Below are 14114 nucleotides of genomic sequence, written 5' to 3' on the forward strand. Positions count from 1 at the left end.
GGAACATTTGTTTCTTTCCGCTGTTTGCATTTCAGTGACTTCTGCCTTTGGCCAAGCATAGCTCATTAGCAAACTGATCCTAGAGAAATCCAATGTCCATATCCATGCACTCAGCTATATTGCACTTCTGAATTTGTAAATCAGCGTATGCAATGCAACTCAGATTGCTGAGAAACTAAGGTTTAAGGTACTTTCTGTAAACCACTCAGAGGAAGATAGGAAGATATAGTAGCCAGGGGCATCTGTAGGAAAGTCAAAATAGTGAAGATGATGGCCATGCTCACATATTTGAAGTGAGAAACATAAAAAAGAGATGGAGCCTTAATTGCATTCTGGTTGCCTCCATCCTAACTGTTTTGAATCTCCTAGCTTTCTATTATCCCTGTTTTGATCAGAGAGAACTCTGAAAGTCACATGACTATGGGATGCTACAGTTACCATAAATACATGCCGGTTGCCAAACACTTAAATTTTGATCATATAACCGTGGAGATACTGAGAGAATTATAAATGTGAAGACCAGTTATAAGTCATTTTCATGGGTGCCATTGTAACTTCAAACACTCCCTAAACAAATGGTTGTAAGTTGAGAACTACCTGTAATAAATAATCAAACGTACACATCTGCCTATCCAGGTGTACAAAAATGCCAAATCCAGTCTGAACATCTGGGTGAGTGTGTGACAATCCATAATAAATAGAATCCCACATTTAGAAATCAATAATATGGAATTACACATTAAAATTGTAAATATATGTGCTGTATACCTTATCAAGATATGGAAAATTATGGACATCTTTTAAAGTGAAAGAAAATTTTCATATGAAAATATAACAAAGTCAATAGATTCCTTTAGTGTAAGGTGTAAATAGCAGTTTTTGAAAGACATGTTAAAATGCAAAGGAATAAAATTATATAGGTAGAAGACTTAATAAAAAACAGTACAAGTCTGTTGTTTATTTAAGCATCTATAAATGTATTCTTTTGTTTGTTTTGGAAAAAAACAGAGCTGGGGAAAAGTTTACTGGTGGTCCAATGCATTTTGAACAAAGTCCTTTGTCAAGGGCAATGACCGATTTTTCATTTGTGCTAGTTAAATCAGTAGAGAGTATGGGACTAATGAACTGATTTAGACAGTTAAGCAGCTAAATTTGTCACTGCCCTTGACAAAGGACTTCAACAGAAACATATTGGGCTGCCAGTGAACATTTTCCCATCCACCATCTCTATTTCACCTCTCTGTCCAGTTCTGTTGCATGCCCAGAACAACTACCTGTATCATCTCATAGAAAGAACTGTTATCCAATCATTTATAGCCAAGTCCCACTATCTCACATTGTCTTTGATTAAAAATGTGCTGGAAGTTCCCCAAAAGATTTGCCTTCATTTTTGCTGGCATATTCATTGATCTGGCAAAATATGGAGCATCGTGAAAAAGCAACACCATCAAGTTGCCTTTTTACTGTCTTTTCATTCTTTCAATAAATTGCTATTCTCCATAAAAGGCATATTTAAGTACTGAAGGACTCCCAGCATTAGCAATTAATAGGTGCCATTATGCTAACTATCATGCAAGTTTAGGACATCTTAGATGCAAGATAAGAGATGAATAATTTGAAGTAATTTTCCTGTAATCATGCCAATCACTTCAGAAAAGTAGTTATTAAATGAAACAGTATTATGATGAATTATAGAACACCTATTGAATGTCTTTTCTCACAATATATCTATGGAACTAACTATGTTAGAAGGTGGCAAACAGAACAAATCTCTTTCTCAAGAAAATGTGCACAGTCCATACCATAAATAATGTCTTTTTTAGCAAATCTTGATTTTGAATGAGGCCTTGAAACAGGATTAATCCACTATAATTCCTCAACCCACCTGTTTATTGTTTACCTTCTTCTATTCTTTAAAATAGATAATATGAAGTGAGTGTCACTGTTGAGGAGAACAAATTCTTCTCGTTCAGCTTTGCTGGAGTGATTAAATATTATTTATCTAACTAAATGCTCAAAATGCATCATTATTGAAAGGAACACATTTAGTGCATTGGCTGAGTGAAATGCAACCACACCTCATTTGACTTTTTAACATTTATTACATTGAATAAGTCTGTGCTTAATTAAATCAACTTTTTATTGTTAATTTAACATGATTCCATTTTACTTGCAGAATCTGCATCAGATATTTATAAGAAACTGAAAGAAGATCCTCTAGAAGGCTAGTTCTAGTATTTCTATAATCTAATCAATTAGATACTTTGACTGTCCTGAAACTAGGAAGCTGGGAAGAGTGGGAATTTTAAAAAATTAATACTGCACTTGAGTGCTCCCCCCACCCTTTCATTATTTTTACAGATAATGGCTATATTGCATTCATCAGCTTAATTTCTATTGTAAAAATGCTGCATTATTTAAGGAGAGCCACTAATCTGATTTTATTATAAAAGTAGCAGTATTTCCTTGTAAGGCAGGAAAAGAGTGACAAATAATGATAATATATAGCACTATCCAAATTGCATTCAGAGATAAATCCAATGGATATCAATGGGACATAAGTGTGTTCAGGTTAGAAGCTGAATGATTTACATAGTTTAATCTGCAGTAATAATGAAGACTATATTAAGATTTTAAAAATCCGTGAAGGGATTATTCTTATATCCATATTTATGTTTTGATTTTAATGGCTTTAATGGAGAAAAATATCTCCAGCAAGTATTTTTTGCACTCATTTCTTGTGTTTACAATCAGAATGTAAATGCATTTGCCACACTTCTGCTGTTCCAGTAGAACTGTAATGTTCACCATGGACTCCTCATTCATTTCTGCAGACACAGTTGCCCAAGTCTGCAAGGTTGTGGAATCTAATTTTTCAGACATAGATAAGATGCTTATTCTTCAGATTAACAAAATTCTGTGTGGGATCATGCCATACATTCGATCATGTTTTCTGGTCATCTAAAGTAAAGCCAGATGCACAAACAAGGCTTTTCCTTCTCTTTCTTCTTTGTGGGAAAGGAGTAATTCCCCCTCCTCAAAAAGGTCTAAATGTAATAATCTATAGAATAGGCCCAATGTGATAGAATACCTATAGAATAAGCTCCAGATGATGTAGTTTTCTGCTTAAGTCCTTAGACTCTGCAGCCAAAGAAAAAATATTTATGAATATGTCAGGGAATAAATTCCCTGAAGATACAAAACTTTTGCTCAGCTAGCTTGAGGATCAGTCTTACAACTCTCTTTTTTGGAGTGTATCTGAAGACCAAATTATTCCTTTTATTTTTCTGCATGTGCGGATATATGTGTTTGTGTGTATGTATAATTCCAACCTTGAAAAGCTTTAAATATGCAGAGAAACAGCACTGACACTGTTATAACTCAACCATACCAGATTGAACGGAATCAGAATAAAGCCTGGGCAATATCCACTGATGATAATAGATACTAGAGGAAAACAAACAGATTGCTGTAAGCATAATTTTTAAAAGAACATTCACAGAAATTGCCTAGCTTGGGACTAACTAAAAAAGAAGAGTGGGGAGATAAATCGTAAAGCAATGTACTTTTTATTTGCCTGATCCCTCTTATCCATGCAGATGAATTTATTTTTCTTACTTCTGTTCAATCATTTTTTTAAAAGGCAATCACCCACCCCAAAAGCAAAATAAGAATACAGTACGAGCAAATTAAACGAATATACAGTGTATTCTCTCAGTATTACAGTTGTCATAGATTGTCAGGGTTTGTCAGGGTTGTTGCAAAGGATGTTGCTGGTTTAAATTCCCCCGAGTATGTGTCCATGATCACAAATTTGACCAAAGGATTTTTTTCATTACCCTGAAACATTTCCTTTCACCTCCAACCCCTAGGCAGGGCCATTGCCTTCCCTTTAGAGCAAAGAATATAAAGACATGGGGCCATCCAGGCAGCCTGTGCCTGACCCCCAAGGCCCTACTGTCAATCACCACCTCCCCATTTCTGCTCCCTTTCACACCAGGCAGCTGTACCCATCGCTGTCAACCAGGTAACAACCAGCAAACAATAGCAGCCTGAATGCCTGGTCTAGACACTCTTTTAGCCACTTATTGGCTGCTCTTGGCAGCTGTTGAAGCATAAATAAGCAGTTTGTAATCAGAAAGCTGACATCATTGCAGCTCAGCTGAGAAGGGGAATTGTTCCTGGCTGTGGGGCTGCGGGGTTTTTTTTTTCCTCCCTCTCCCCCTTTCCCTGGCTTTCTCGTTTGGGGACAACAGATTCTGAGGTGGGATGTAAATTGTGCCACACTAAGCTGGCCTTTCTTTCTATTTGCAGAGCACAATTGATGTAAGTTTGTCAATCTCCATGAAAACTGCCAGGGGGAGGCAGAGAAGAAAAAGGAAAAAAGAAAAGAAAAAAGGGGAAAGGGGAAAAAAGAAGAAGGAAGGAAAATGGTTGAAGCCTGATGATCAGACAAGGAAAAATCCAAGAAATCTCTAAGTCCCTGTTCGAAAGATCAGGATACTTCCTGCCCAGCCTGTAGCAAATGCCAGAGTTGTATATTTAGATTCAGAAAGTCTTGTGAAGTGTAGAGTTGTTAAAGGCTTTAAAAAGACCACACACATAGTTGACAAGGTAGAAGGAAGAAATATAGCAAGAATATACATTTAGGAATGTTTTTGTTGTTGTTGTTTTATTGTTAACTATTTATATGAAGACATACATGAAGTCTCAGAAATGTTAAGGCCATTTCCTATAAAAACTAAGTCAAAACAGTCCACGAGCTTTGCTTTTATTAACTAAAGAGTTGCATGTATAACACCAACTTGTGGTGACACAAGAAAAATAAGATAAGATTGTTTGCATTTGGACTTAGAGCAAACCTACTTCATCTGTAAGTTTCATTGAGTTCATCAATATTTTCTGTACTTCCAAAAAGATTCCAACATTTTTTTTAAAAAAAGTACTTTCTATTTACCCCAACTATCAACTATTTGGAGAGTTTGATGTCAGCATTGTATTGGTTGAGTAATGCTTTTCTGTTTCAATAAATGAAGCATGCAGTTCACCTTCTGTTCCCTGACTGATTAATATAAGAGTCAGTGCAATGAATGTGTTTATTTGCAATTGCTCGTGTATGATCAACTTTCTACAAAAATCACTAGCTGACAGATTTCTGAATAGATTCATGCAGTCAGATCCAAGAACCCACGTATTTATGTTAGGAGGATAAAATGAAAAGGGAATATTGATACAGTACATTGATAATAGGGTTAATCATGATAATGAACTATAAATTCTCTCTGTTACATTGGAAATGCTGAATTCTTGTCCTGATTTCCTGATGTGAAGTTTATGCTCTGATCATTTATTATATATATATAAATATATATATCAGTGACTGAAGCAAAACATTTTCAGGACCGAATCGTGATTCAAACATCAGTGAGATGTTTGATGGAAGCAAAGAAGACCAGCCACCAACAGAATTCATTATACTTCAGAAATCTTTTGAGGTAACTTTCTCTCCAGTGTCATCTCTAGTGCCAATGAAAGGAAGACCAGTGCACAAAAAAGGAACTAACTCATCCTAAAACTGATAATTTGGCATTGAATTTCTCTGAGGGTTTTTCTAGCATTATTTTGTCATAAGTAGCAAGTGGTTGTTGAGCACAAAGGCACTTCAGAAATGCATGTTTAACAAAATGACACAGCAGATAATTGAAATTTATTTGCAATTTTCAAAGTACAATAAACACAATTCTCCTTTTCTTTTCATTAATAATCGCATGGCTAATGCATAACAATCCCTCTGCAGCTTTTACAAGCAAACTTGAGCTGCTGTGTTGTAATAGCTGGAAAAGTTAATGTAGCTTGAACAAGGTTCCTAATTGTTCCTGTCTCTGTCATATTTGTCTACTTGAATGGTCCTAAATACCACAGCGATTAATTACTACAGAGCAGGTATTACAAGATGTTATCGTCCTTCCCCAACTGTCTGGGTGAATGGAGAGAGAGGCAGTAGATTGCTACAGTGCTTCATCTTTGCACTTCCTATAAGGCACTTTAACCAGAAGATTTAATGTGTCAAAGTTAAATGCATTCTCTAGCAGATATTCACATTCTAATTAAAGATTAAGAACGTAGTACATTACACTGTGATTTGTCATACATGGCTTGTTAAATAGGAAACCTACAGGGATTTCCTAACATTTTATAAACATTATTCCGAGCTTTTAATGTGGGCAAAACACACAATTATTCAGCTATTCTGCATTAAGAAAAGTACAACAGATTGTTTTTGGATATGTCTGAGACCAGGTCCATATATAAAATAAGTTTTCTTAAAGAATCCATCCAAAAAGAGCATACACGCTCAGTTGAAATGACTTGGTCATAAATCCTCCTTTCAGCAAAACATTCCTTTGACTTTATTCAGTTTTGCTATTTGCCACAGAGTATAAGTTGTTCTTTTTTTTCCCCTCTCTCTCTTTCTTCTTCCTCTCTTTTTAACATGTACATTTTGGCTCTTAGCTTAGCCTTGGCATTTTTAAACTTTTTTAATAAAAACATTTTGTAGGAAGCGTGTGCCTGAAATATGACGGAAAGGGTGGGTGTAGATGAAAAGTTTTCCAGTGTATCAAGGGTTTTCCAACTTTCTGTAGCAGTGTTGACATCCAATATTTCTTTAAAATAGTTGAAGAGTTAGGTGCATATTCTTCAGTTGCCTAAGGAATAAATTAATAAGTTGACTGGAGACATCAAAGAAATCCATTTTTAGGGTTGTTTATTAGGTTTAGTACAAATCCAAGGTGCACTGGATTTGGGGAAGATTAGCATTGGGGAAGACAGTCTTTTTAGAATTAACGTGGTGGCTGCAAGAGACAAAAATGATTTCCAGCCAAAATAAATTGTGGGATTTTGAAAGAATATTAACATAAGGCTAGGCCAATAATTTATTATTATTTTGTTACATGCCTTAAAGTCAGTTAATTTACCAGCTTGTATGTCAATGAGCATGCTAAAAAAATAAAAACTTGTGAATGCACTTTTGTCTTTTAACCCTACATGAGTACATGCAGCTCATTCAGCATGGGCTGCTGAATTTATGAAATAGCTTATACAATATGTGTTTGAGGCTCCATCCTGCAAAGTCCAATTACTGAAGGATTTTATACTCTGGCAGTTGCTAGGGATCCCCAACCTATATCCTACAAGGCACAGAAGATTGAATTACCAACGATGTCTCCAAGGGCCGCCTAGCCATGGCTGCATTGTTGTCAGTGACTTTCGTGGATGGTCTCTGAAAGCACATCGTGTGCTTGATTTGTACTGTATCTCATTATAGCAGCAAGTTTCTAGCTCTGCTTTCTGCCTGGTATTCTTATCCTTTCTGCATTCCTCCTGGATGAAATATAATTTTTTTGCCTCTACACCACAGTGCCACTTACGCTATCATTTTTTTAGCACTGCTTATGTTAGTCGGAAATAATTGCTAAATAGAATGTCTGGAGATGTTGCTTGTTTGCATGTGTATTTTGGCTTAGACTGATGTGGTTGATAGACCCTTCTCATAGCTAGGATCATGCCACTAAAAATCTATCATTCTACATCTGCTATTTTGCAGGACTAAACCCGAGCAGTTTCTGTAATAAGAATATGAATGATCAGGCAGGGTCTACACTGCCTCTGTGGGGTACAGCTCCCTTGTTGCTTATGCTGCATTTTTCTACAGGTTTACTGTCCTACCCTGCAAATAATTCTATTTGAAAATCGCATTTGCAGCATAATTAATAACAAAGGTATTACATGAGATCTATGCTGTATATTTTCTAGATGAACTTTCTTGTCTTGTTTCTAACTTTAAGGGAAAATATATGGAGATTGCTTGATAATTTATTCAGTAGGCTATAAAATTAAATCTCTCGCAATGCAATCCTAAAGAAAGCTCTGTTGAATTTAATGGGATTTTAGTCCTAGGTAATTGGGTATGAGATTGCAACCTAGTAAAAGAAATCTTTCTCTCTTATAAATCAAGCATGGTCTGCTTATATTAATGATTATGAAAACAGATGTTACTTTCTACCAAAAGAGCTTTCTTTTTTGTTTTCTTTTCTGGTTCCTGAAGGAAGAAAGAGATCAAATAAAAAACAGTATGTTGGATCAGGAGAACAATGCAGTATATTGGAAGCTACAAACAGGTTTTACTTTTCATGTGTTATTGTTTTTTAAGGCCCTTGTGTCTTATGCAGTATTTTTCACCCCAAGAAAAAGAAAGAGAAGAGCGATCTCTGCATCCCACGAATTCCCTCAGCAGGGCTGGGCAAGTTTATTTTTCAGGTATTTCCTTAAAATATTTATTTTTTGGAAACAGTTGGTTTTAATCAGAAAGGTCCTTTTTTCAAGGGGTTCTTGTGTTGATGCTTTTAATATCCATGTGTGAGTGCACATGGGTGCGTGCAAACATGCATTCATGGATACATGCAGGTTTTCTTCGAGCACAGCACAGCTTTTTTTGATTATGTAGATTTTTTTTTTAACCCTCCTGCAATTTTCTATGCAAAGCATGCATCAGCCACAGCCATGCTATCTCCTCAAGCAGTTCGTTCTGAAATCCAATCTGAGAACAGGGCAGACTAAATAAAATTTCATTTTGATTTGGCCTCCTACTGAGAAGGGGGCTGCTTTGTTTCAGCGGCCAGAACCAGCAAGACAGAGAGGTATGTCCTGCTTTGCATGGCTGATGATGTGGCTTGAAGATCTGACCGCTGAGGTTTCCAGTGCTTGACATCTCATCCACATCCTGTACTGTTTCCTATTTTCTTTTTCATTCTGCGTTGCCTGTCATCTACCTGCAGGGCAAACCTATGGCAGGCCTGAGCAAGACTCTTTACTTTGGCATATGCTTAATAGCTGCATGGCTGTGTGCAATCACTACCCCACCCCCACCCAAGACTGCTTGCCTTTGTAATTCTCTCTCCCACTAACATATTCACTCCCCCTACCTTTTTGTTTTGTTTTGGAGGCGGGGGCGGGGGGGTTGGACATGGACTACACAAATGCAGAATTCATGGGAAAATACGAAAAGACATAGTGCAGTGGTCCAGAAGGCCTCCACTACAAAAGGATTTGGCAAATTTGTAAATTTGTTTAACAAGTTTAGGACTTGTGTCTTCCTCAGAAAGGTAATCACTGATCAGCTTTGTGAAGGGGTCAGGGATGGAGAAACATGATTTGTTCCAGAGGAGAAACACATTTTCTCATATTTTCAGGACAGGGTTGTAAAAAACTATTTAAAATGACCCAATTTTCTTTGATTCATGGTAACTATGAAATGGATCATTCACAGGGAACTCTAAACTTTAAAGTTATGCAGATAGTATATCAGAATTCAAAATCTCACTGCTTTATAAGGCCTGCTTTTCAATAAATCCTTTTGTTTAAAAAAAACACGATAGTGCTCATGGGCAGGGGGTTGGACTGGATGACCTACAAGGTCCCTTCCAACTCTGTTATTCTGTTATTCAGAAGTTGTGGGAGCTTCATCACTGGGAGATTTCAAGAAGAGATTGGACTGCCATCTGTCAGAAATGGTGTAGGGTCTTCTGCTTGGGCAGGGGGTTGGACTAGATGACCTACAAGGTCCCTTCCAACTCTTGTTAAATCCCTTTTTTAAGGTAAAACCCAGGTGGGTGTGACTCGTGTTGAACAGGGCATAGGACAGAGCAGGCTAAAACCATCACTTCAAAGCAAAGCAGCAGCAGAATAAAATAATACAGGAATGATCTATGCAGCACACACTCAAAACAAAAATTTGAAGCTGTAGGGTCTTCAAACTACATAGTTTGCTAGAAAGTTTGAGTGATATATTTGGGTCTTTCTCTCTCTTCTTCCCTCCCTCCCTCCCTCCCCCACCCCTCTCTCTCAAGTCTTAAGGGGTGTTTCATCTCATTTGCTTCCATTGGAGAGAGAACTATAGATTTAGTATTAAGGAATTTGGATATTGGAGCAGTTCCCAATTCTTCATATTAGTCTTCCACATAGCATGACTCAAGTTGGGCCAATCCATTTTGCCAGGATTCTAAACCACGGATGAAACCCAGAGAAGGTTGGAATGCCTAAACCAGAGTGAAATCATGCAGTTTCAGCATACATTGATTTTACTGTGTTATCTCAAAGTCAAATGAGATGTGAGGCAGGCAAGATTTAGCCACACATATTGAGATGAATATTTTCCAGTTGTGGATGATTAGGAATGGAGCCACTTAGGGAGGAGGAGGTTCTCTTTCCTCCTAAAATCCACAGCTCTGATTCAAATAGCCTTCTTCATCTGCAGCTTTCAGCAAAGCTGTATCACTGCCTTCAACTGTTTACTCTTAGACATGCATTCTTATTAAGGATTATATACTATCATTAAAACGGGCATTTTATATTTTCATTGTCTGTGTACAGTATTGTATTGTATTTTATAACTAAGATTCCTGCCAGTTTCAGTCCCTAGACTAAAACCTATATTTAATGAACAACTAGGGAGAAAGTTTGTCTGTTAAATGTGAATGTCCATTAAATCCATGAGTACATACTTATATATTGATTATATTAGGATACAATATATACATAATTTATATAATCATGTAATTGATGTTTTTAACATCATTTGCACCAATTTTACATTAATTGTATGAAAACATCAATTACATCATTACACATGCAATATAAATTGATGCAAATGACATGCATTGCATTGTCTGGCCCAGATAAGAACCACCACATTTGTCCATACTCCATTGAGGTGAAATCAAAGATAAGGTTCGTCTGATGTATCCAAGGCTGTTAAATCTGTTAAATGAGGATCTGCTAAATTTCATTGTAATTCCAACTTACTACAATGTTTACCAATAGTTTTTTCTCATCTTCAAAGTTTTAGAAAATAGTGCAAAAGAAAATTATGTAAATTCCTAGATATTATAGGTCACAGTTCAGTTTTATTTATTGCTAATCACTATAAAAGTAGTACCGTGTTTCTCCAACAATATGCCCCTCCAATAGGAAGGCCCAGTATGTTTTCTATTCATGAGGTGAAATGAAGCCCCTCCCCCCAAATTTAGGCCTATTTAAAACATGTGAAATGGGGGGGAAAGGCGGGGGGACTTGCAATTAGGAGCGGCCCCTGGGCAGCCTCGCCTCGCCACCAGCCGCTCCTAAAGTCCGATCATGGCAGAGCACAGAGGGCTCCCTACCCCCGCCAAGCACCTTTGCTGCAAATCCAGGTATAGTGCTGGCTGCAGGCCAGGTCAGTGGGTGGACGGTGGCAGAGTAGATGTCAGCCTTGGTGGTGGCAGGGCACTTTGCACTGCTGCCGCTTCCTCTGCCACCATCACTTTCCCTTCTGCCCTTGCCGCAGCTTATGCCGCATTCAGACTGCTGCCATTGGGCAAGACACAGAGGCCGCAGACCATGCTGGACATAAAGGCATGATGGTAGCAGAGAAGTGGCCCTTCGAGTGGGTGGAGGAATGGTTCAAGTGCATTCCTCTGCTGGCAACGTTTCCGTAGCTTTCACGGAAAGTTCCTGCCAGCACTGGTGCCTCTCTTGCCAGCACTGTCTCCAACACCAGTGGCAGCAGCAGCGGCAGGACAGACCCCACTGCCGACAAGAATCGCCTGCCCTCCTGCAGGGACATCACTTTGCTTGACAGTGGCTGCATCGACAACATCCTGCAAGTCAGTGAGTCTTTCAGGCTTCAGTGGATGGAAGCGGTGGTGGGAGGGCGATGCCATCATTTCTCTCCTCCACCACACCTCACTTTGCTTCCCGCCCCGGAGCTTTGGGCCACGGTCTCATCCCCTGTACGGTCAGGCCCTCTCCTCTTGCTCCAGCCACCCGAAATCCCCCCAATGGACCTTTTCCCCCTCTTTAAGGATTCTCCCAAAGGATTCACCCCGAAGGAGGATTCACCCCCTTAAATGCACTCCCTACCTTCATCTCCCTGAAGGGCAGAAATAGGATGGAAATCCACCTCCTGGATTTCTCCTGGCAAATCCCAAAGACACTCTTCCCTCTCTCCCTCCCTCCCTCCTTATTTCCCTGCCAAGCTTCCCAGAGGATTCTCCTAGAGAGACAATCCTCTGGTGAATCCTCCTTTGGGGTGGATCATTTGGGAGAATCCGCTGGGAAGCTTGGTGCTAAGGGCCTATAGGATGATTCCCTTTCTCTTCTGTTTGGACTGGAAGGTTTGCCTCTGCTCGAAGGGCAAAGTGGATAGATGATTCCCTTTTTAAAACTACCGGGAGGGGTGGAGAGGAAGCTGCCTGGCCAGTCTGTATTCTTAGGGAACTGATGGAGGGAATGAGAGTAAAGAAAACTAAAAGAGGGGGGAAAGGTCCACGGGGGACGGGTTCAGGTGGCTGGAACAAGAGGAGAGCACCTGACTGTACAGGAGACAAGACCATGATCCAAAGCTCTGGGGCAGGAAGCAAAGCGAGGCATGGAGGGGGGAGAAACGATGGCATCACCCTCCCACCAGCGCTTCCACCCACCGAAGTCCAAAAGACTCACCGACTTGCAGGACGTTGTCGACGCAACTGTCATCAAACAAAGTGATGCCCCTGTGGGAGGGCAGGTGGTTCTCGTCAGCAGCAAGGTCTGTCCCACCACTGCTGCCACTGTTGGAGACGGTGCTGATGAGAGAGGTGCCAGCACTGGCGGGACCCGTGGAAGCTATAGAGGTGGCTCCCCCGCCTGAGAAGCGGCTGAAACACTGCCAGTGGAGGAATGTGTTCAAACTGCTCCTCCACCCACTGGAAGGGCCATTTTTCCACTACCTCCATGCTGCGATGTCCAGCACGGACTCTGGCCTCTGCATCTTGCCCAATGGCAGCAGTCCAAATGAGGCATAAGCCGTGGCAAGGACAGAAGGGAAAACGACGGTGGCAGAAGAAGCGGCAGTGGTGCAAAGTGCCCCACCGCCGCCAAGACCAACATCCATTCCACCACTGCCTGCCCGCTGACCTAGCCTGCAGCCAGCACCATACCCAGGTCTGCAGTAAAGATGCTTGGCAGGGGTAGGGAGCCCTCCATGCTCCACCATGATCAGCTGTTAGGAGAGGCTGGTGGCAAGGCATGGCTGCGCATGGGGCACTCTAGGCAAGGGTGTGCGGGGTGGGAGAAATTAAGTCACCCCCCCCCCAAAAGACTGTCCAGCTGTTTTTTTGAGGGTCAAAAGAAAATAAGTCCCAGGCTTATTTTCTGAGAAACACAGTATCAGGGCTACTTTTAGCTCCATTTTAAACAAGGTAAGTGAAGAAGAATGAAAACAGTAGGATTTAATTAAGTTTATAGATGGTATTCCAGATTTCTTTAAATTCCCAAGATTTATTTGAAGCATTTGAAGCATGTGTATGGCTGAGTGGGTGATAGACAGATAGGGGGACAGCTAAATCTCTTGGGGCTCAGGATCAGATTGCCCAAAGTGAGCAAGATTAGAGTAGGCTGTGTATGATACGGAGAAAGGAGTGGTGGGATTAAAAACTTGTTGCTACTGGTTCTATGGGCGTGGCTGGGTGGGTGTGGAGTGGCTTGGTGGGCATGGCTTGGTAGGCATGGCAGGTGAAGGATACTGCAAAATGTCCATTCCCACCCCACTTCTGGGGGAAGGTTACTGTAAAATCCCATTCCCTCCCCACCCCACTAACATGCTTTCCAGCTCCGTTCTCCTGTGTAGGGCATCAAAAGAAGACCCAGTCAATCAGCTTGGACTTGGGGGGCAGAGAATAGATGGGGACAGGGTCAGTCAGAGGTGGTGTTTGCCAGTTCTCCAAACTACTCAAAATTTCCGCTACTAATTCTCCAGAACTGGTCAGAACCTGCTGAATACCCCCTCTGGAGTAAAGGCTTCCTACTATGATGGTCCCGATCTAGATTCTTATCTCATCAGGTTTTCACTGAAGGAAAAATAATAAAAGTTGATTTCCTGGGGAAAAAAGCAGTATCTAAACTTAGCAAATACACAAAATGAATAAATATGTTTTAAGTGAATTTGAATATAATTAAAATTAACTAACATTAATTAAATTCTGCTAGTACATTCTTCATAGATTTAATAATTATTGCCCTGGGCTATATTAACATTTCCA

At 39.9% G+C, this 14114-nt stretch overlaps 1 long non-coding RNA gene across 1 annotated transcript in view; it reads left to right on the forward strand.

Moving 5' to 3' along the window:
• Positions 1–4621, forward strand: part of LOC148125141 (uncharacterized) — a 70084-nt gene extending 65463 nt beyond the window's left edge. The window contains exon 4 of the long non-coding RNA XR_015744492.1: positions 4315–4621. This is a non-coding gene — a long non-coding RNA (uncharacterized LOC148125141). The remainder of the gene's footprint in view (positions 1–4314) is intronic.
• The last annotated feature ends 9493 nt before the right edge of the window (positions 4622–14114 follow it).

Source organism: Pseudonaja textilis, chromosome 8 (genome assembly GCF_049901715.1).
Source record: "Pseudonaja textilis isolate UNSWEBS1 chromosome 8, rPseTex1.2, whole genome shotgun sequence".
NCBI lineage: Eukaryota > Metazoa > Chordata > Lepidosauria > Squamata > Elapidae > Pseudonaja > Pseudonaja textilis.